The sequence below is a fragment of the Podarcis pityusensis genome (genome assembly GCF_964106645.2).
Source record: "Podarcis pityusensis genome assembly, chromosome: 17".
NCBI classification, from domain to species: domain Eukaryota; kingdom Metazoa; phylum Chordata; class Lepidosauria; order Squamata; family Lacertidae; genus Podarcis; species Podarcis pityusensis.
This window is the reverse complement of record NC_138042.1, coordinates 35,584,999-35,608,012: the sequence shown is the minus strand read 5'-3', so window position 1 is coordinate 35,608,012 and position 23,014 is coordinate 35,584,999. Positions and strand designations below refer to the sequence as shown.

The following is a 23,014-nucleotide window of genomic DNA, read 5'->3' as shown; positions in this document are numbered from 1 at the left end:
TCCCTGGAAAAGACCCTGATGCTGGGAAAGATGGAGGGCACAAGGAGAAGGGGACGACAGAGGACGAGATGGTGGGACAGTGTTCTCGAAGCTACCAGTATGAGTTTGACCAAACTGCGGGAGGCAGTGAAAGACAGGAGTGCCTGGCGTGCTCTGGTCCATGGGGTCACGAAGAGTCGGATACGACTAAACGACTAAACAACAACAACAACAACAACAACAACAACAACAACAAGGGTGGCCAAAATCCAGGACATTTGTTTTAAAGTGTAAAATTTTCCCCGGATGGACATGTAGGCTCCCCAAAAAGAAGACATATCTTGGAATTCCCAGACATATGGCAACCCTAACTAGTTATCGACAACCGAAAAAGAACCAATGTAAACAGGCCTGCCAAGAAAGACTTAACTGGTACAAAAGAAATTATCTGAGAATTTGGCTTGAGGCAAACACAGAAGAAAGTGGGAGGGGGGGTTAGAGATAATAATTTTGCTTATGTGGCTGCCTTGTGCAAGTATGAGTTCTCTAAAGCGCATTCTTTCTCTAAGCCCGTTTCCCAGTGGAAATGATTGTTCATTCTTTCATCCTCATGCTTGACTGAGGTTCTTAATTACCACTGGGGAGTTAAGTTCATTATCCCCTCTTCTCTGCATGCTTTTAATAATACCAACTTCAACCAAACAAGGCTAAAAATGAGCAAACGGAAAGCTTTCCCCCTGCTTTTCATTCCTGCAGCTCTACATAAAATTCTGGACAACAAGGGTGGTTTACTGCGGCAGGTGGCTTGAGTGACGAAAAGGATAAAAACATTCCCTTATTTATTCACCAACTCTTATATATGAGCTAGTCTTGCTCAGCAGTGTTTGCAAGTTACCTAGTCCTCATCGTCCAGCCCCCATAGAAAGGGGGGAAGGAACTATTTGGAAGGAAGGCAGTCCTCTGCAGAACCACCACCAGCAACACACACACACACACACACACACAATCCTTGTCTTTGCCCCTGCTGAAAATGACAAGGGCGACACCCAACATTCCTGATCAAACTTCTGCTCATACAATGGGATTTCCCCTTCTTCACACACACCCCATAGGAGCCAACGCCAGGGAGTTGTGGGTGCTTGGGCACCCACTATAATATAATTGTGGGAGCTGAACACCCACAAAGTCAATGAAAAAAGCCAGCAGGGAGAGAAAAAGTTCGCCTCTGTCCTCCGCAGCCAGCAAGCAAAGCAACCTTTTGTGGGAATGTTAAGGATAGCAGGAGAGGATATATTGATTAAATATGATCCTTCCTTCCTTCAGTCACGCTAGTGAGTCATGTAGCAGAGCAGATTTCCCTCAAAATGAAGCTAGTTTGCAGATTCATTTGAATCTCTTCAATGGGCGGGGTATAAATAAATTATTATTATTAGTAGTAGTAGTAGTAGTAGTAGTAAGCAATCCTCTCTGACTTGATCAGACTGGATTATTCCTGTTGTCCCCTTTGATTCCTCTTAAAAGAATAAAGACACAAGGCTCTTTCCTTAAAAGTAACAAGAAGTTTACTCACATGCAGTTCACAGTATGATCCCTAAAGGGCAGACTTTAGCTTGTAGTTACATAACAAACTGAAGGAGCATCTCCACCTCCATCATTCTACCCAGACACTGAGGTCCAGCACCGAGGGCCTTCTGGCGGTTCCCTCACTGTGAGAAGCTAAGTTACAGGGAACCAGGCAGAGGGCCTTCTCGGTAGTGGCACCCGCCCTGTGGAACGCCCTCCCACCAGATGTCAAAGAGAACAACAACTACCAGACTTTTAGAAGACATCTGAAGGCAGCCCTGTTTAGGGAAGCTTTTAATGTTTGATGCATTACAGTATTTTAATATTTTTTTGGAAGCCGCCCAGTGTGGCTGGGGAAGCCCAGCCAGATGGACAGGGTATAAATAATAAATTACTATTATTATTATTATTATTATAAACTGAGTTCATCTCATATGGAGACTGAGGTCGTGTGCTGCTGGCTGAGAGCCAGCAGACAGCAAAAATCCATTAAGAGAACAGCATCAAGAGAAGAAAATGGCTGCATGAGAGCAGCATGGCAGCAAGAGAGAAAGATGGCTGCTTGACTTGGCTCTTTTATGGAGTCAGCCAGGGTCAGGCCCATCTCCCTGGTCACATGCAGGGGGAGGAGGCTCCAGACCAGTGGAACAGGAAGTTATACTGGCTGGCATAACTTCTCCCTGCCTGTGCCCACTCTAGGGAAACAAGGGATGTTTGTTTGACTGCTTCAGTGGATTACATCCCACACCTTTTCCAGGTGTGGGACTCAGATGTGGTGGCACAGCCTCTCTGCCTATGAGTCCGAGTCTCTCCCACGGACAAGGGTGCCTCGCTGGTTGCAGATAGGAGGAGGAAAAGTCAACGCTGGCCATCGCAACGTGGGCACCCACAATCCTGAGGGCAAGATAGCACACACACACACACACAGAGCCTCCTCCCCACCGAATCTGCCCCCCTTTCACACCAGATTATTTGGGGTTGCAGAGGGAAGAGACCTGTTCTGCCTACTGTGCCAGCCGCAGGTGGACGGCATGGGATTTCCAGGTTCCTCCTCATCATATTGAAATTGGCACACTTTATCAGTTTCCCCAGTTTTCTGGGTGTTTCCCAAACCTGGGTCTCCAGCTGTTTTTGGAATACAGCTCCCGTCATCCCTAGCTAGTAAGACTAGGGGTCAGGGATGATGGGAGTTGTAGTCCCAAAACAGCTGGAGACCCAAGTTTGGAAAACCATGCAGTCTATCCTCAGGGCTATGGTGGGGGAAGGTTAGTTTCTTTCGCTATTGTTTAAATAAAATTCTAGCAGCAAAGGTTGGATCAGGTGCAGCTAGAGGGAACTGCAGTTGATGGTGATAGAAGAAGAAGAAGAAGAAGAAGAAGAAGAAGAAGAAGAGGAAGAGGAGTTTGGATTTGATATCCCGCTTTATCACTACCCAGAGGAGTCTCAAAGCGGCTAACATTCTCCTTTCCCTTCTTCCCCCACAACAAACACTCTGTGAGGTGAGTGGGGCTGAGAGACTTCAAAAAAGTGTAACTGGCCCAAGGTCACCCAGCAGCTGCATGTGGAGGAGCGGGAAGCGAACCCATAGCTGTCAACCTTCCCTTTTTTTGCGGGAAATTCCCTTATTCCAGTGTTATCCCGTAGACTGTCCCTGGGACAGGTGAGGCTGCTGATCCCTTATTTTCAAATCTGAAAGTTGACAGCTATGCGTGAACCTGGTTCACCAGATTATGAGACTACTGCTCTTAACCACTACACCACACTGACTACTTACCTATTTCCTCCGCCCTCCTCCTACTTCCACCTACCTTCCACTATTTCTGCAGGGTGGGAGTAACAATAAGAAAGTAAACACGTTGTGTAATGACAGATCCGCCTTTCCACATCCCAGGGCCCTCCAGATTTGATTTTATTTTTAAATTGACTGCAGCTTCCATCAGCCCCAATCAGCAAAGGACACCAGGCTGGGCAAGACCATAATGTGTTTCACTGGGAAATATGGATCAGAGAAATATAGCCCAGGCACAATGGCAGAAAAATCAGCAAGGCTCCTGAGCTTGCATCTATTGGTGCTCTGGTATCTCTCTAACAACCCTACCTGTCTCCTAGGCAAGCGTCTCGTCAGATGAAAAGAAATGTGCTCCTTAACACCCCTGTCCTTTTGAAATAGGAAGCTTTGCTGCCTCTAAATAATCAGGACAAACCTCCATGTCTCCATTGTGAGATCATGAGTGACATCATAGGCTGCCACCCCTCCTTCCCCCAGGTAACAATACTTATTAAAATTCCGATTACAAGCTCAGCAGGCAGGAGAAAAAGAAGAAGAAAACCTGGGGCTGCTTTTTTTTCCCCTTGGCAGAAGTGTCCGGCCCCTTTCAATGATGTGAAACTATTCATTCTGGAGGAAACCCAGTTCTTCAGTAAACTATTTCACTCTGCTAAAACAACCCAGCTCCTGTAAGTTCCAAGGCGTCCATCGTAATTATGATTCAGTTGTTTGGCTTTCACCTTATTGCTTATGTATGAGCGACGCTTTGGTCTTATTCTGTTTCTGTTAGAAGGATGACCCTTACTGCACCCCCCCCCCAATAAAACAACGGCTCATAATAGCCAGGGCTGTACAGTGGTACCTCGGATTATGAATAGGATCCGTTCCAGAGGTCCGGCTGGATTCCAAGGTTTTCGCAACCCGGGGATCATTGTTATACGCATGTGCACGGCGGTAGGCCGCTTCTGCGCATGCGCACACCACGAAACCCGGTCAAACCTGAGGGTTGCGTAACCTGAGGTGCTACTGTATTGATGAGCTGTTTTTTACATTGAGATGTAAGTATAATGGGGGTGGTTCATTTTTCCTTTGGCTGCTTTGTCCTTTGTGTCTGATACAACGATTGCCTTTCCCCCCCAAAAAAGACAAACATTCATCACTAATAATAATAGAACTCTGGAAGAGGCTGATAAGGCAACAAGACTTTAGCGGTTGCGTGCGTATCAATTACAAATGGCTGACTTTGCAGGCTCAAAAGCATTCCCATCTCCCAAAGGCATTTTCTGCTTTAAAAAGAAAATGGCAGTAGTCAGGTTAAGCAAGCAAGACATTAATAATCATAGTGTTATAAGAATTTAAGGTCTCAAATATATAAATTAAATGTTCATAAATGTACAAGGCAAACACATACATAAGTATATAAACCATGTGTCTGAAATAGTACAGGAGAACAATCCTGAAACCATTTTGACTCTCCCAGTGACCTCAAATATTCCTCTGCAGTGAGGAAAGAAATGAGAAAAGCCTCCCCATTGTCTCTTTGCTCACAAATCCTGTCTTAAGGACATATTTGTGTAGGAATAGGGTGAGCCTGTGACCTGGATTCAGGAACTAAGTATTTAGCATCTCAAAAGGAATGGCCAGGCTGCCCAAGTAAAGCAATCAGTGACCATTATCAGGTATCATGACAAACAGGATTTGTGTTGGAGACCGCCTCCTTCAGTGATGTATGTATGGTGTTTTGGGGGGTTGTCTTGAGCTACAGGGTGGGCAATTTCAAAAGTCTGTATAAGGGCTTGCGCACCATTGTTCAGGGTCCCTCCTCCCTCCTGCGTGTGGTGAGTGAGGACCCTGTTGCAACAGTTAATGAAGATCAGTTCATTAACTGTTGCAACAGTTAATGAAGATCAGAATTGCTAGCTGCCTTACTTCTCGATATTCTTTGGTTGGCCTCTGTTATCTTCTCCTACCAATAGAGAACCTACATAAGGACTCTATACGGGCTCTTGGATACCCCATAAGGGAAAGGGGGCAGTTTTGTCTTAAAACCATAGCCGACATAAGCGTAACTGAAAGATGGGATGACCATGATGGGGAGCAGGAAGAGTCCACTGTCAATCACACTGGGCAAAAGGAGTTCTGGCTGCAGAAGGTGTTGTTGAGATTGAACAAGAGAGGAAAAGAGGCTTCCATGACGATGGAAAAGGTGCGTAAAGGAAAATCCACAAGCTTTCATCAATAGGGAAGCAACCAGTTTGACAGCCACCTCAAGCATAATGTAAAAATACAGAGAAAGAGAGAGATTTCAGTATCCAAGAATACACCAAAGGAAGTGAATTTGTTATGGGTACATATATGATTCTGTTTAGCAGTGTCTAGGGATGCGGGTGTCACTGTGGTCTAAACCACTGAGCCTCTTGGGCTTGCTGATCAGAAGGTCAGTGGTTCAAATCCCCGCGACGGAGTGAGCTCCCATTGCTTGGTCCAGCTCCTGCCAACCTAGCAGTTCGAAAGCACCAGTGCAAGTAGATAAATAGGTACCGCTCCAGCGGGAAGGTAAACAGTGTTTCTGTGTTCTCTGGATTCTATCACGGTGTTCCGTGGCACCAGAAGCGGTTTAGTCATGTTGGCCACATGACCCGGAAAGCTGTCTGTGGACAAACGCTGGCTCCCTTGGACTGAAAGCAAGATGAGCCCCACAACCCCAAAGTCACCTTTGACTGGACTTAACTTTCCAGGGGTCCTTTATCTTTACCTATGTTAGACTTTTACCTCTACCTATGTTAGACGCGGGTGGCACTGTGGGTTAAACCACAGAGCCTAGGACTTGCTGATCAGAAGGTCGGCGGTTCGAATCCCTGCGACGGGGTGAGCTCCCGTTGCTTGGTCCCTGCTCCTGCCAACCCAGCAGTTCGAAAGCACCAGTGCAAGTAGATAAATAGGTACCGCTCCAGCGGGAAGGTAAACGGTGTTTCCATGCGCTGCTCTGGTTCACCAGAAGCGGCTTAGTCATGCTGGCCACATGACCCGGAAGCTGTACGCCGGCTCCCTCGGCCAATAAAGCGAGATGAGCGCCGCAACCCCAGAGTCGGTCACGACTGGACCTAACGGTCAGGGGTCCCTTTACCTCTTATGTTAGACTGTAAGCCAGTTTACTAATGTGTCCAGCACAGCACCATTTTTAAGATTATTATTTAGGCAATAACCCCAAGTTTCTGAGTTGGCAAAGTGCCCTGGGTGATGCGTGACATAGGTTCAAGGCCACGCTGGGTCACTGATCTGGATCATCAGCCGTCGTGCCTAAAAATCCACTTCTTTTTCTTCTACAACAGCTCATCGGATCAGACCATCGACTGAGCAAGGGATGGTCGTGTTTTTTACCCGGAGGTTTCCTGTGGTGAGCAATGTTGAGAGTGATGTTTGAGCCTCAAATCCAGCCTTGCAGTTCTCCTTGAAGGCAGACCCCCTTGCCTTATTAGAATGCTTAATCTGCATACCGAGGCAGCCGCTCCAGGGTTATGCAAATTCCTGAAGCAGATGGTTGTGGCTGAGCTGCAAATAACAAAGCAAAGGATGAAGTGGAACATTCTGAAACTGGCGCTGTCAGGGGAATGCCTTTGTTTGAATTTCATATTTTGAAACGTGACAGGCAAGAGTGCCTTGCACATTCGACAGGTAGGTTTAGGCAGCAGGTGGAGTGATGGTGGAAAGAGAACTGAGGTTGGGGTGGAGCTATTTTCCTATCTGAGATTATTATTATTATTTTTAAAAAGATGTTTTTATTTGTTTTTCCAAATATAAATTTATAACACAAGCAAACACATTTCCCACATCCCCCTCATTTATAACACATATACCTCAGGTTACATACGCTTCAGGTTACAGACTCCGCTAACCCAGAAATAGTACCTCGGGTTAAGAACTTTGCTTCAGGATGAGAACAGAAATTGTGCTCTGGCAGCTTCAGGTTAAGAACGGACAGTTTCAGGTTAAGAACGGACCTCCGAAACGAATTAAGTACTTAACCCGAGGTACCACTGTACAGAGATTTCTCTGAATCTCAAGACCTCCCCCTCCCCTCCGTGGGTCCTAATGTAAACGTTTTCAGCTGCATATTCTATCACAGTCTATATTTTGTATCTCTCCATATTGTCCACAGTATTTGTTACATTACAAGTGTTGTTAAAACCCTGCTAATGTTTTCATCTGCTTACAGTGGCCTCCTAAATAAATTATATTTTTACCCCATTCTTTCTTGAAGTTTTTGTCTTCTTGGTTCCTGAGATTTCTGGTCAGTTTTGCCATTTTGGTGTAGTCCATCAGCTTACTTTGCCATTTCTCTCTGGTAGGGACTTTGTCTTCTTTCCATCTCTGGGCTAGTAACATCCACGCAGCTGTTGTCGCATACATAAAAAGTCTTTTCTGCTCCTTTGGGATGTCGGTACCTACTGTTCCTAATAAAAAAAGCTTCTAGGTTTTTTTAATAATAATAATAATTTATTATTTGTACCCCGCCCATCTGGCTGGGTTTCCCCAGCCACTCTGGGCGGCTTCCACAAAAACTAAAAATACACTAAGATGTCACACATTAAGAACTTCCCTGAACAGGGCTGCCTTAAGATGTCTTCTGAATGTCAGGTAGCTGTTTTTCTCTTTGACATCTGGTGGGAGGGCGTTCCACAGGGCGGGTGCCACTACCGAGAAGGCCCTCTGCCTGGTTCCCTGTAGCTTTGCTTCTCGCAATGAGGGAACCGCCAGAAGGCCCTCAGCACGATCTCAGCATCCGGGCAGAACAATGTGAGTGGAGACGCTCCTTCAAATATACTGGGCCAAGGCCATTTAGGGCTTTAAAGGTCAACACCAACACTTTGAATTGTGCTCGGAAACGTACTGGGAGCCAATGTAGGTCTTTCAAGACCAGAGTTATGTGGTCTCGGTGGCTACTCCCAGTCAGCAGTCTAGCTGCCGCATTCTGGATTAGTTGTAGTTTCCGGGTCACCTTCAAAGGTAGCCCCACATAGAGCGCATTGCAGTAGTCCAAGCAGGAGATAACTACAGCATGCACCACTCTGGCGAGACAAAGTTATTTTAAACATTTTTTTTCCAGTTCATTATATATCATTTCCCAGAAAGCTTTGATTATCGTGTAGGGGTTAGAGTGTCGGATTATGACCTGGGAGTTAAAATGAGGGGCGGGGGGAAGAGATCTCTGTATGCCACTTTGAGCTTACTGGAAGAAAGGTGGGCTATAACCATATGATCCTGCTTGGACCCTGAGATCATCTTCTGAGGCCCTCCTTCGTGTGCCTCCTTCTCGAGAGGTGCAGAAGGTGGCAGTACAAGAACGAATGGGCCTTTTTTTGCAGTGGCTCCCTGACTTTGGAATGCTATCCCCAGGGAAGTTCGCCAGGCAAAAACATTCTCTCTCTTTCTCACACAGACACACACACACACAGACACACACACTCACACAAAAAAAAAACACATAATCATTATCCACTATACCGCTCTGACTCTTAGAACCTGTTGAATTCCTTCCCTCCCACCTCATGGCTTTCAAAATTAACCTTCATATCATTGCAATTTATACGTTTTCCAATTCTAATTACACTCATTACAGAATGACTCAAAATTTATAGAACTATAGAAAGGTAGAAAATTTCCCGTTGCCAGGCTTCAGACAACCCTACGAATGATGTTAATCGCTCACACAATAATCTTTCAAATATCGTATGAATTTACTCCAGTACTTTTGGAATACTTGATCATGCTGGTTTCGGATTTTTCCTGTCAGCTTCGCCAGTTCTGCAAAGTCCATCATCTTCATTTGCCACTCTTCTTTCATTGGTACTTCTTGTTGTTTTCATTTCTGGGCTAAAAGGATTCTTGTCACAGTTGTTGCAAACATAAACAGTCTTTTACCTTCAAAAGAAGATAAAATGTTCCTTTTTAACCAGGCCTTTGGTTGACCTGATTGACATCCTGTTGTTGTTGTTGTTGTTGTTGTTTAGTCATTTAGTCGTGTCCAACTCTTCGTGACCCCCTGGACCAGAGCATGCCAGGCCCTCCTGTCTTCCACTGCCTCCCGCAGTTTGGTCAAACTCATGCTGGTAGCTTCGAGAACACTGTCCAACCATCTCATCCTCTGTCGTCCCCTTCTCCTTGTGCCCTCCATCTTTCCCAACATCAGGGTCTTTTCCAGGGAGTCTTCTCTTCTCATGAGGTGGCCAAAGTATTGGAGCCTCAGCTTCAGGATCTGTCCTTCCAGTGAGCAGTCAGGGCTGATTTCCTTCAGAATGGATAGGTTTGATCTTCTTGCAGTCCATGGGACTCTCAAGAGTCTCCTCCAGCACCATAATTCAAAAGCATCAATTCTTCGGTGGTCCAGCTCTCACTTCCTATACCCTTTTAAAATGTGGCTCTTGGGGGGTGTTATTGGATTATTGTTCTTATTTTGATTTTATATATTGCGATCTTTTCTGTGAACTGCCCTGAGACCTTCGGGTATAGGCCGGTATAATAATAATAATAATAATAATAATAATAAAAATTTCATTTATATCCCACCCTCCCCAGCCGAAGCCGGGCTCAGGGCGGCTAACAACAATCAAATAATCAAACAATCAAATAATCAAACATTCTAAAAACATTTCATTATAAAAATTAATTAAAATCAAATTAATGGCAACCGTTGAGCAAAATTCTGTGCAGGTTGCCAGTCAGGCTGGGCCCTGACCAAAGGCCTGGTGGAACAACTCTGTCTTGCAAGCCTTGCGGAAAGATGTCAGGTCCCGCAGGGCCCTAGTCTCTTGTGACAGAGCGTTCCACCAGATCGGAGCCACAGCCGAAAAAGCCCTGGCTCTAGTTGAGGCCAGCCTAACCTCTCTGTGGCCTGGAACCTTCAGGATGTTTTTATTTGAAGACCTTAAGGTCCTCTGTGGGACATACCAGGAGAGGCGGTCCCGTAGGTATGAGGGTCCTAGGCCGTATAGGGCTTTAAAGGTTAAAACCAGCACCTTAAACCTGATCCTGTACTCCACCGGGAGCCAGTGCAGCTGGTATAGCACCGGGTGAATGTGATCTCGCAGCGAAGACCCCGTAAGGAGTCTAGCTGCAGCATTCTGCACCCGCTGGAGTTTCTGGGTCAGTCTCAAGGGCAGCCCCACGTAGAGCGAGTTACAATAATCCAGTCTGGAGGTGACCGTCGTGTGGATCACAGTGGCTAGGTCAGGGCGAAAGAGATAAGGGGCCAACTGCTTAGCTTGGCGGAGATGAAAAAATGCCGCCTTTGTTATAGCTGTAATCTGCGCCTCCATAGAGAGGGAGGTATCGAAGATTACACCCAGACTCTTAACGGACGGTGCTGGCACTAATTGCACCCCCGCAAGAGATGGGAGTTGCCCCCCCAATCCCATATCGTCTCGTCCCAGCCAGAGGACCTCTGTCTTCGAAGGATTTAGCTTCAACCGGCTCCCACGTAACCATCCAGCCACAGCTTCCAAACATCTGGTCAGTGTGTCTGGGGCCGAGTCAGGATGGCCATCCATCAACAGATAGAGTTGGGTGTCATCGGCATACTGATGGCAACCCAGCCCAAAACTCCTGACAAGCTGGGCGAGGGGGCGCATAAAGATGTTAAAAAGCATCGGGGAGTGTATCGCACCCTGAGGCACTCCACACACCAAGGAGTGGCGCAATGACAATTCCCCCCCAAGCGCCACCCTCTGTCCCCGACCAGAGAGAAACGAGCGCAGCCATTGAAGGACTGTGCCCTGGATCCCCACGTCGGAATAAATATAAATCAATAAATATAATCAATAAATATATTGATTATAAATATAAATATAATCAATAAATATAAATATATATAAATGTAAACAATAAATGCAGCTAAGTCCCCTTTGCGCTGTGTTGAATACACATTGTTTTTAAAATGCAATAAAAACAGTTTACGATAACATAAACATACTTCTATAATGCCCAGCAAAACTAAGGGGCGTCTGTAAATAATATCTCCAAGCATCTTGAGCCATCATGACATATTATCTTTTGCAGGGAAAAGCCAAACGAAAAGTATGATTGACAGCCAACCGGACCTGCTGAAAAATTAGCTCCTGGTCCCATACTGGTAACAGATAGTGAATTACACTGCCTCAGACATTGGGATGCAAATTCAACCTTCTCAGCTGTGGCCGGACACATTCTATCACATAGAAACGAGCATTAATTAAAGGAGAGGACCAGATGCCGGAATGAAGCATATGTGAGCACAAGATGGGATACAACGTTGGCTGGCTGCTGGCATCCTCTGCCCCCTGGGCATGGCAGTGACACTCGCCCCGGGCACATGGAAACATACAAGCGCTCATTAGCTCTTTCGGGCTGATCTGATACGGCTGTCCAATTCCTCCCTAGCTGTCTGCGTAAATGACGGAGTTGTGAACATAGCCGGCAGAGCTGGCAATCTAGTTATTAGACACGGTGTTTAACTCGAGTCTTAAGTTTTCCTCAAGTTTCACCCCATAATTATTAGGCCTGGGACTTCCACTGTGTTTGTGCAGGTGGATATTAGATTTTCTGTCAGACCGTTCCCAAAGGGTCAGGATGGTTTCCCACATCTCTGCAGATCTCATCATGAATGGGGACGCCACAGGGGTGCGTGTTGAGCCTGCTTTTATATAAGCTCTATACAGCTGACTGTGCCCCCAAATACCCCAGTAATAAGATCATTAAGTTTGCAGATGATAAAACGGTGGTTGGTTTAATCATGGCTGGAGAGGGGGAGGCGGCCTATAGGAAGGAAGTTGAGCAGTTGGGGGAGTGGTGCAGGAAAAACAACTTACTCCTTAACTTAAAGAAAACAAAAGAGATTATTATGGACTTTAGGAAATGTAAATTGAATATTCAGCCACTTATTATTGAGGGGAAGTGCGTGGAACAGGTCTCGGTGTTTCGATTTCTGGGAATGGAGTTGAGAGATGACCTAACCTGGGGAGAAACAGCAAAGACCTGATGAAGAGAGCACAGCAGAAGTTATATTTTCTGAGAATCCTCCGTAAAAACAACCTCTCAAAGGACCTGTTGATGGCATTTTACCATTGTACTGTGGAGAGTGTATTAACTTATGGTCTGTGTGTGTGGTTTGGGAGCTGCACGGCCAGGGAAAAAACAGTGCTTTCCAGGGTTGTAAAGACTGCAGAGAGAATAATTGGGTGCCCTCTTCCCACCTTAGATCAAATCTATGCTTCCAGGTGCCATAAGAAAGCTGCAGAGATAGCGCAGAATAGTACGCACCCCAGAAATGATCTCTTTCAGCTTCTGCCTTCTGGAAGAAGGTATAGGGTTGTAAAGAGCAGGACTAGCCGCCTGAGAAACAGTTTCTACCCAAATGCAATTCTGGTTCTAAACGCAGCATAAGGAGTCTCTATAATATATCGTATTTTAAAATGGGGTTTCAGAGTTTTTAGGGGTTTTTGAATGTCTTATGTAGATTTTTCAGTTTCATTGTTCTGTATGGGACAATGACAATAAATATATCATGTGCTGGTCCCGGAGGGTTACCATGCGGCATGGTCCGAGTCCAGTCCGAGGTCGAGGGTGTGGTATGGAGGCTGTCCATCAAGGCTGAAGCAGGGTCCAAGGCAAGGAGTCGGGTGGGGTCAGGAACTCCGGCAGAAGAGCAGGACAGGGTGCCAGCAGGAACAGGCTACCAACAACGTTGCTCCCGCAACCTGGGACTGGGCTGGCTGGCTTTTATCTGCCCCGAGGCATAGGGTGGTCCCAGTCCACAGGTGACTCACCTCTCCTGGCCTGGAGGCGAGCACTCCTCCTGCGGGAACTTAGTTCCCTCCGCCTCTCTGCCCTGAGCCTCTGCAGCTCAGGAGAGGCTGGAGGGTTACCGGACCCAGAGGCAACCTCCTCTTCCTCTGACGGGGCTGAGAGTGGAGCACCTGCAGGCAATGGGTCCTCCATCCCCTCCAGAGCCAGAGCAGATTCAGCTGGTGCCTGCTCCTGAGGATCCAGCACAGGTGAGGACCCTTCAGGCTCAAGCCCCAGCCCCAGCTCAGCTGGTCCTGGTGGCGGGGACTCCTGTGCAGCCTGGGATTCCTCAGGTTCAGCCTCTGAATCCAATTCCCAGACCATCACATATCTTATTGCATAGGTAAGCTGTTGTTATAGAGTTGGGGGGCGGGCGGGGATTTGTTGGTCCCAGACAATCTCAATTAAGGACTTAAAACTGTGTCGCATGACTGTGCAGACAATGAAATAGGCAGGTCTTCGGTTGAATGGTTTGCAGCCCAATCAACAGGACACACTGGGAAGAAAAGACGGTGGGGGAAAGTGGAAAATATGCACATTCAAAGGTTGGGCAAGATCACTTTACAAATGACCGGGTGGAATGGCTGCATATGGAAGCTTTTTGGTTCTAGAGGGGCCCAGTGACGATTGGACCCAGCCCGACTGATGGAGAAACTGAGCCGTCTCTCCCCTCTAGACACCTGCCAGGTGGAACAGCCACCAATTTTTATAGCCTTTGGAGAAGCCAGCAGACTAATTCTGATGTAACTGTCTGGTTTCATCCCCTGCAGAAAAGTGGTCGACTGAGCCATTATGACATAACCACATTCTATGGATATGTAGCTTTGAACGGGCCTCATTGCATCCACTGCAATGGATTCTGTACAATCACATCCCCCAGATAACATCACCGGACTTCAAATTCTAGGGTGTTTTCCCCCTCTGTGCCCAGATCCTGTGGAACAGCACCAGTAGCCAGATAAGCATAACTATCATGCTTAGCATTATAGTACTTATGCAGCAACTTCAGAGTCCGCCTCCCCAGCCATACCCCTACCAAACCTGCTTTAGGTAAAGGGAACCCTGACCATTAGGTCCAGTCATGACCGACTCTGGGGTTACGGCGCTCATCTCACTTTACTGGCCGAGGGAGCCGGCGTACAGCTTCCGGGTCATGTGGCCAGCATGACTAAGCCGCTTCTGGTGAAGCAGAGCAGTGCACGGAAACGCCGTTTACCTTCCCACCGGAGTGGTACCTATTTATCTACTTGCACTTTGAGGTGCTTTCGAACTGCTAGGTGGGCAGGAGCAGGGACCGAGCAACGGGAGCTCACCCCGTCGCGGGGATTCGAACTGCCAACCTTCTGATCGGCAAGTCCTAGGCTTTGTGGTTTAACCCACAGCGCCACCCTCATCCCTTAAAACCTGCTTTATACCCTCCTTAATTTCCTGGCTGGAATGGCTGCTGGACTCTGATGATGCCTCAGTTTGCCTGGATGGAAGATATGAGTGTGTGCAGAACTGAGGGTTGCTACTCATCCCTTAAAATATGGCATTGTCCCTTTTTAGGGCACAGAGTTCCCTGCTCGTTTGGCCTGCTTTCGAAATCATCCTACTCCACAAAAATAATAAAATCAGTACAGTGGTACCTCTGGTGGCAAACGGGATCCGTTCCGGAGGCCCGTTCGCAACATGAAAAGAACGCAACCTGCAGTGGCGCGTCTGCGCACGCGCGGGTTGCAATTAGCCGCTTCTGCACATGCGTGTGACGTCATTTTGCGCTTCTGCACATGCACGAGCGGCGAAACCCAGAAGTAACCCTTTCTGGTACTTCTGGGTCGCCGCGGGACATAACCTGAAAGAACGTAACATGAAGTGGGTAACATGAAGCGGACGTAACATGAGGTATGACTGCACTGGCGCAAGCACAACTGGGCAAACCTAGCTAAATTGTGGGAGCGCTGCAACATACACTCCAAGCGCCCCGATTTTCCAGGGACAGTCCGGAATTGCAAAAGCCGTCCTGGCTTCTGGTTTGTTTGGGGGTTTTTTAATATGTTTATTTATTTTGCAACACAAAAACACATAACACTAATAAAAGGAAAGGGGGGGGAGAAAACTTCAAAAGAAGATACAAAAACCAATACGGAACAATTAATGGACAATGAACATGTAACCATATTTCAGTTCTTCTTTTCTTCTAATTGACTTTGTCCTCAGCACAGTTCTACTTTCATATTTAGTAAACCGTTTCCTTCTCACTTCTCCTCCCCCCCCCTTTCTTTCTACAGTGGTACGTCGGGTTACAGATGCATCAGATTACATACGCTTCAGGTTACAGACTCCGCTAACCCAGAAATAGTACCTGGGGTTAAGAACTTTGCTTCAGGATGAGAACAGAAATAATGCTCCGGTGGCGCAGCGGCAGCCAGTGTGGTGTAGTGGTTAAGAGCGGTAGTCTCGTAATCTGGGGAACCAGGTTCGCGTCTCTGCTCCTCCACATGCAGCTGCTGGGTGACCTTGGGCCAGTCACACTTCTCTAAAGTCTCTCAGCCCCACTCACCTCACAGAGTGTTTGTTGTGGGGGCGGAAGGGAAAGGAGAATGTTAGCCGCTTTGAGACTCCCTAGGGTAGTAATAAAGTGGGATATCAAATCCAAACTCCTCTTCTTCTTCTTCAGCAGGAGACCCCATTAGCTAAAGTGGTACCTCAGGTTAAGAACAGTTTCAGGTTAAGAACGGACCTCCGGAACGAATTAAGTTCTTAACCTGAGGTACCACTGTATTTTAATCTTTTACACCATAATTTGTTTTGCAAAAGTCCCGGCTTCTGATTTGATCCTGGAATGTCCCTATTTCCCCCACCAGTGCCACATTCAGGGAGGAGGATGAGTCGGTGCTTGTCCTGAGTGATGAAAATGGTGGCAGCTGCAAAAGAGCACCCCGTTGACTCTCCATGGCCGCCACTACCAACTTCCTCCCTTGGGCAGATCAAAGAGACTGCGGGCGAGGAGGACGAGACGCCCAGACCTGAATGATACACTGGCTCTGAGGGGCAAGCAGAGGGCAGGGCCGCCCTGGGTGGAAAGAAAAAGGGAGCAGAGTGGAATGCAAGCAGTCTTGATTTCTTAAAAAAATGCTTTGTGCATCTGCGTCTAATCTTGATCCTTTCTAAAATTCATTTATTGGTGTGTGTTCTTTTTGCCAATCTACCAAAGAATTCTCCTGCCAACCTAGCAGTTCGAAAGCACATCAAAGTGCAAGTAGATAAATAGGTACCACTCCAGCGGGAAGGTAAACGGCGTTTCCGTGGGCTGCTCTGGTTTGTCAGAAGCGGCTTAGTCATGCTGTCCACATGACCCAGAAGCTGTACGCCGGCTCCCTTGGCCAATAAAGAGTGATGAGCGTCGCAACCCCAGAGTCGGCCACGACTAGACCTAATGGTCAGGGGTCCCTTTACCTTTACCTTACCAAAGAATTAAATAAAATAAAACTGGAGATTAAGCGGATTTCTCAGGACAGTGGAGGGTGTGTGTGCTTTGTCCCATTGGTGAAATAGCGGTGGCACCCGCCCTTCTTCTGCTAGCAAATGCTCCGCGGGTGGAGGGGACACCAAAAATTGGGGGTTGAGGAAGGTCAGTTGGGGGAGGAGTGAGAAATGTCCCTTTTTGTCATCTGAGGAAAGTTGGAGTGTATGCTGCAATGTCTTGAGGATTGCAGTCCTTAAAGCCAGAAGGACCTTCATAGGTTCAGTAGCCATTGCCCAAAAGCAAACAAAGGCAGAGCGAACAGATCACTTTGTACTTTGCTATTCCTGAGGCCTCTGGCCTAGTTCCACCACTGTTTGGTTAAGGCTCTCCCTTTTCTGTATACTTTTGCTGAACAGTTTAGGCTAATGAGTTCATGCAGGATGAGCCGTTGTTTTGTCTGACTGCCAATTATTCATTATAATCTAAAGAGCTGTCGGTTAACCAAAGCAGCTGCGGCGACTTGCCGGAGTGTAGAAGGAGCCTTTCAGTGACTCACACATCTGCTCTGATGCGGATGCCTTGATGCCGAGCCAAAATCTGCTTCCAATAAATATTGTATAAATATCGGTGCTTTACGAAGCTCTGCATCTGGTCAAGGCTGGCCAGCTCAGAATGAGCCTTCGCCCGTCACGCGCTAGACAATGTAAAAAAACTCGTGCCCTCATAGCTCAGACTTGCATAGCGTTTCAAGTGCAATTATAACATTCACAATCAAGCCATGAGGCCATCCAAATAATCTCCTGTCTTCTCCAATTTGTAGAGCATAAAGAAAAAAGGTCTCTCTGTGTGTGTGTGTATATCTCTCTAGGACGCACCCAACCATAGGACGCACCTTGTTTTAGAGGGGGAGAACAAGAAAAAAAATTCTCCCCCTCTCTGCTCAGCGCCCCTTCAGCGAAGCAGCAGGAGAAACGGAGCCCCTTCCATTTCTCCTCCCTCTCTGCTGAAGCCGGGAGAGTCTTGCTCTCCTGGCTTCAGCAAAAGGAACCCGAAGCCTCCAGAGCGCAGCGGGAATTCACGTTGCGCTCCGAAGGCTTCAGGCGGCTATCCCTGAAGCCTGGAGAGTGAGAGAGGTCGGTGCACTCCCTCTGTGCTTCGGAGGCTTCGTGTTGCTATCGCTGAAGCCAAGGAGCCTGCATTCGCTCCATAGGACGCACACACATTTCCCCTTAATTTTTGGAGGGGAAAAGTGTGTCCTATAGAGCGAAAAATATGGTATAGTGGTACCTTGGGTTACAGATGTTTCAGGTTATGCGTTTTTGGGTTGCGCAGCATGCCGAACCCGGAGTACCGGAACCGGTGACTTCTGGGTTTCGGCGCTCGCACATAAGCACTAAATCGCACTTCGCGCATGCGCAGAAGTGCCGAATCGCGACCCGCACGTGAGCAGACGCTGCGCTGCGGGTTGCGAACGATGCAAGTTGCGAACGTGCCTCCCGCACGGATCACGTTCGCAACCTGAGGTTCCATTGTATATATATATTTAACTGGAATGAGGAAAGAAAGAAAGGCAGAAGAGATGGGCTGTGGCACATACTATGAACTTTCCAGCCCAGGTTGACCCACCCATGAAGAAAGGTGAAGCAACCACCTCAGGTGGCAGAACCCACGGGGGCAGCATATCTAGCCTCCAACAAATGCATTGTCCACTGCTGCTGCCATTGCCACTTGCTCCTTGGAATTGGAGTTGGGATGTGGGTGGCGCTTTGGTCTAAACCACTGAGCCTCTTTGGCTTGCTGATTGGAAGGTTGGCAGCTCAAATCCCTGCAATGGAGTGAGCTCCCATTGCTCTGTCCAAGCTTCTGCCCACCTAACAGTTCGAAAGCACACCAGTGCAAGTAGATAGATAGGGACCACTGTGGTGGAAAGGTAAACGGTGTTTCCATGCACTCTGGTTTCTGTCACTGTGTTCTGTTGCACCAGAAGCGGTTTAGCCATGCTGGCCACATGACCCAGAAAGCTGTCTATGGACAAACACTGGCTCCCTCAGCCTGAAAGCGAGATGAGCGTCGCAACCCCATAGTCACCTTTGACTAGACTTAGTCATCCAGGGGTCCTTTACCTATAAGGTGCTGATCTTGGTATCCTACTATGCACCCTGGACTCAGGATACCTGAAAAATCATCTCAACCCTCCTGCAGATGCCGTCTTATCAGGCAGAGCTCTGCAGCAGCACTGGAAATTACTCAAGTACCCCCTGCAGTATCTCCTGTTCGCCTAGAATTCCCTTCACGTCATGTACTGCAACAGAAATCTGTTCCCCAAATTCTCCTTGGAATTCTCAGCTGCAAATGTTGATGTCCCTGGCGGTGTTGATATCAGCAAAATGCCTGCTCCTGCCCCAATAGGTCTACAAATCTTAACTGTTAGCAGCGGAAGAAACAACAAAACAGGGAAGGGAGGGAAAGACAGCAGAGGGAAGTTCAGCCGGGGAGGGATTAATATTCACAAATGCAGAATATTCATCCGATGCACTCTCTCTGAAAGTGGGCCAAACATTGGCCCAATGGTTGCTATTGGGTTGATTTGAATTAATTTTATAATGAATGATTTTAGAGTGTTGTGTTGTGTTGTACTGTTGTACTGTTTTATTGTTGTTAGCCGCCCTGAGCCCGGCTTCGGCTGGGGAGGGCGGGATATAAATAAAATTTATTATTATCATTATTATTATTCACTTTTTCTGGGTCATCTGACAGACATTATAATCAAATATTTGTCCTCCTATGTTTTCCCTGCAGTTTTTCCACCCCCACAGTCCCCCCAACTGAAGGAAACTCTTTTGGAAGGAATGCGAAAGGAACCCAGAGAACCTTTTCTTCTGCCCTTCCCAGAGCCATGATGAGGGAGAGAGACTTTCTGCTTGGCCATCAGACAAAGTCTTTTTCCACCGGCCCTGCCCCAACCTCCAGCCCTAGAAGACATTTTTGTACAAGTTACCGTATTTTTCGCTCTATAAGACACACCAGACCACAAGACGCACCTAGTTTTTGGAGGAGGAAAAGAAGAAAAAAAAATATTATTCTGAATCCCAGAAGCCAGAACAGCAAGAGGGATCTCTGCGCAGTGAAAGCAGCAATCCCTCTTGCTGTTCTGGCTTCTGGGATAGCTGCGCAGCCTGCATCTGCTCCATAAGATGCACACACATTTCCCCTTACTTTTTAGGAGGGAAAAAGTGAGTCTTATAGAGCAAAAAATACGGTATTTATAAGGTGTATGATCTTTGTTGTTTCTTCAGCTTATAAACCATGTTGCATATAGTAATGTAGAAAGGCAATATACAAATAAAAGTGAAATGAAAAATGAAAAAAATGGAATGGTTTCAACGTGCCTAGTGATGTATTGAGCTAGCAAAAGGATAATCTCTTGGCACACCCCTTTGCTATATTTAAGACTATTTCTGTGGGTGCCATGCTTGTTTTTAATCAGCGTTTTAAAAAATGCTTTCCAGGGCTGCATTTTTAATATAGTGCAATATATGCACTATTATCATTGAAATAAAAAAGCATTGTAGCACTAATTGAAGAATTGATTTTTTATTTTATTTTCAAAAGCTTGGTGCATTTCCACTATCCACCTATGCAATAATGCCCACCCTTTTTTAAATTAACCACTTTTGAGCTACAATTCCTATGCAAAAAAAAAAATTAAACACGTTTGATGTTTTGTAGGCAATAATTGGGCAATCAAGCTTAGTGTTTTAGCACTAATTAAATAATGTGGGGTGTTTATTTTTAACTTAAATAAAGCTCAATCTATCAAACAAACACCCAGCCATGAATGAGATGAACTGGCCCACAGGATTGTAGGCAGATTTGGAAGACTGAGCTAGAGGCGACTAGCAGGAAAACTTGCTGGTCCTCATCTACAGAAGGGTTCTCTCTACTTTTCTGATCATATGTAGTCCCTTGATGCTCTCCAGTAATGCAATTCAATAGTCTTCATGGCATCAGGTATCCATTTACCTTGTCTCTGTGGGAATGTTCAAGAAGGCAGGAGAGGATATATTGTTTATTAATATCCTTCCTAACTTGTGTTTGTTGTCTCACACATAGGCGACAGAACTTCCCCCAGACCTTCTCTTTTGCACAATTCCTAAAAGCAGAGATGGCCTGTCCTCCATTGCATCTGGTCACCCTTAATTTATGTCACCGTTTGGCTTCTTTGAGATGGCATGACTTACCTAACTCCACCCTGCTGGGCCTTAGAGGCTTTCTCACCAACTTGCTTCCTGGTATTGAGGCTGCTAGTTGTGTGGTTTCCAGTTTGATCACCTGCAAGTGATATCACACACACACACACACACCTGCTCTGGATCTCTTCCATCAACCAGGCAGCCTTTGATTTGACCACATTGATCTTGGAACGCTGCATTGGCAAAGTAGGACTCTTCCTTGCCTTTATTCAAAGTATCGTATCTCTGGGTTCCATCTTGAAAGAAACTTACATGATTAATGGGTCCTGTTCTTCTCCTTGAAACCACCAGCTCATTTGCCTTTGTGAACTGGGCTACAGAAGACAACCCAGTGATCTGATCTTGTGCAAGACGCAACAACATTCCCAAGACTGTATTCTCCTGGGATTCTATGGTGGAAAGGCACAGCTACTGGAGGAAGAAAAGACACCAAATGCCCCAGACCAGGGGTGATAGCCCTTGTGGGCAATCTTCTGGGGTTGATGAGAAGTGTGTCCTGGCAGCCGTGTAGGTGCCGGGCTATTTTTCACTCTTTGTTGTTGTTTAGTCGTTTAGTCGTGTCCGACTCTTCGTGACCCCATGGACCAGAGCACGCCAGGCACTCCTGTCTTCCACTGCTTCCCGCACTTTGGTCAAACTCATGCTGGTAGCTTCAAGAACACTGTCCAACCATCTCGTCCTCTGACGTCCCCTTCTCCTTGTGCCCTCCATCTTTCCCAACATCAGGGTCTTTTCCAGGGAGTCTTCTCTTCTCATGAGGTGGCCAAAGTATTGGCGCCTCAGCTTCAGGATCTGTCCTTCCAGTGAGCACTCAGGGCTGATTTCCTTCAGAATGGATAGGTTTGATCTTCTTGCAGTCCATGGGACTCTCAAGAGTCTCCTCCAGCACCATAATTCAAAAGCATCAATTCTTTGGCGACCAGCCTTCTTTCTGGTCCAGCTCTCACTTCTATACATCACTACTGGGAAAACCATAGCTTTTACTATACGGACCTTTGTTGGCAAGGTGATGTCTCTGCTTTTTAAGATGTGTCTAGGTTTGTCATTGCTTTTCTCCCAAGGAGCAGGCGTCTTTTAATTTTGTGACTGCTGTCACCATCTGCAGTGATGGTGCAGTAACTTGTGTTATCAAGTCCCTTTACTTAGCAGAGTGCCTTCCCCTTTCAAACGCACAGCGGGTGGCTGGTTACAGGCTTGTTTAAGCCTTTCACTATCATACAAATCAGCATTGAATTGTAGGTTCCTGGTAAGTTCCCCATTTTATCCCTCTCAAAAGAATAAACACATGACAATCTTATTTAAAGTCAATAAAAGAAGTTTACTCACAACATCATCAGTCCACAGTTGGCTCCCTGAAGGCAGACTTAGTTGCAAAGTATTTACATGCGGAACTATCCCATATGGGAATAATCCCAGTGTCCTCTTTTGGCTGAAAGCCAATAGAGCATCTCTAGCTAAAAAGCTGTTGCTCCCATGACGGAAGAAGTCAGAAAGAGAGAGAGCTGTGTGCCTTGTGCTTTTGTTACCTGCACAGGTAAGGTCACGCCCACCTCTGGTCACATGCAAAGGAAGTATGTCCCAGCCCAGGAGGAAACAGGAAGTTCCAACTGGCTGGACCAAACATCCCCTTGAATGTCCAGTCTAGGAAAACAAGGAATGTCGTATTTGACTGCTACTTGTGTATCACATCCCACAGTCTCCTCTTCACCGATTCTCTTGAGATCTTTGGATAAGACCCTAGCTATGCAGATTGACCTCCATGGGAGTTAGAAGGAACCATTTTAATAGGGGAAATATTGTGTGCCTAGCAGCAGAGGAAGCATTAGTGCTACCCCTGGGGCAGGGGCATAGCTGGGATTTATGTTGGAGGGGCAGGACAGCCACCTGTCAGCATCCTCTGTCTAGCAGATTCGGAATGAAATGTCTCAACAATTTATAATTTTGGGAATTATAGGGACAGAAGTACCAAAACTGTATAGAAACTTATTCACGTCTGCGACTAAAGTGACGAGAATGTTACTCGCCCCCAAATGGAAAGAAGCAGAAGTCCCAGCAAAGGGATACCAAAACTTATGGAATATGCAGGAATGGCGAAGCTTACCGGAAGAATAAGAAATCAAGATAACAAACTTTTTATCAAAAAATGGAAATGGTTTATTGACCATTTTGCAAACAGATGAGAAC

General features: G+C 46.6%; 2 long non-coding RNA genes across 2 annotated transcripts in view; one reads left to right on the top strand and one right to left on the bottom strand.

Annotated features, from left to right (window-relative positions):
* The window catches only part of LOC308466348, a 35,149-nt gene extending 31,448 nt beyond the window's left edge, over positions 1-3,701 (bottom strand). Inside the window, exon 1 of the long non-coding RNA XR_013980784.1 lies at positions 3,641-3,701. This is a non-coding gene — a long non-coding RNA (uncharacterized lncRNA). The remainder of the gene's footprint in view (positions 1-3,640) is intronic.
* A 142-nt stretch (positions 3,702-3,843) lies between these two features.
* On the top strand, positions 3,844-11,555 carry LOC308466313. The gene is made up of 3 exons (XR_013980720.1): positions 3,844-3,999; positions 6,643-6,985; positions 11,366-11,555. It is a non-coding gene; the product is annotated as an uncharacterized lncRNA (long non-coding RNA).
* The last annotated feature ends 11,459 nt before the right edge of the window (positions 11,556-23,014 follow it).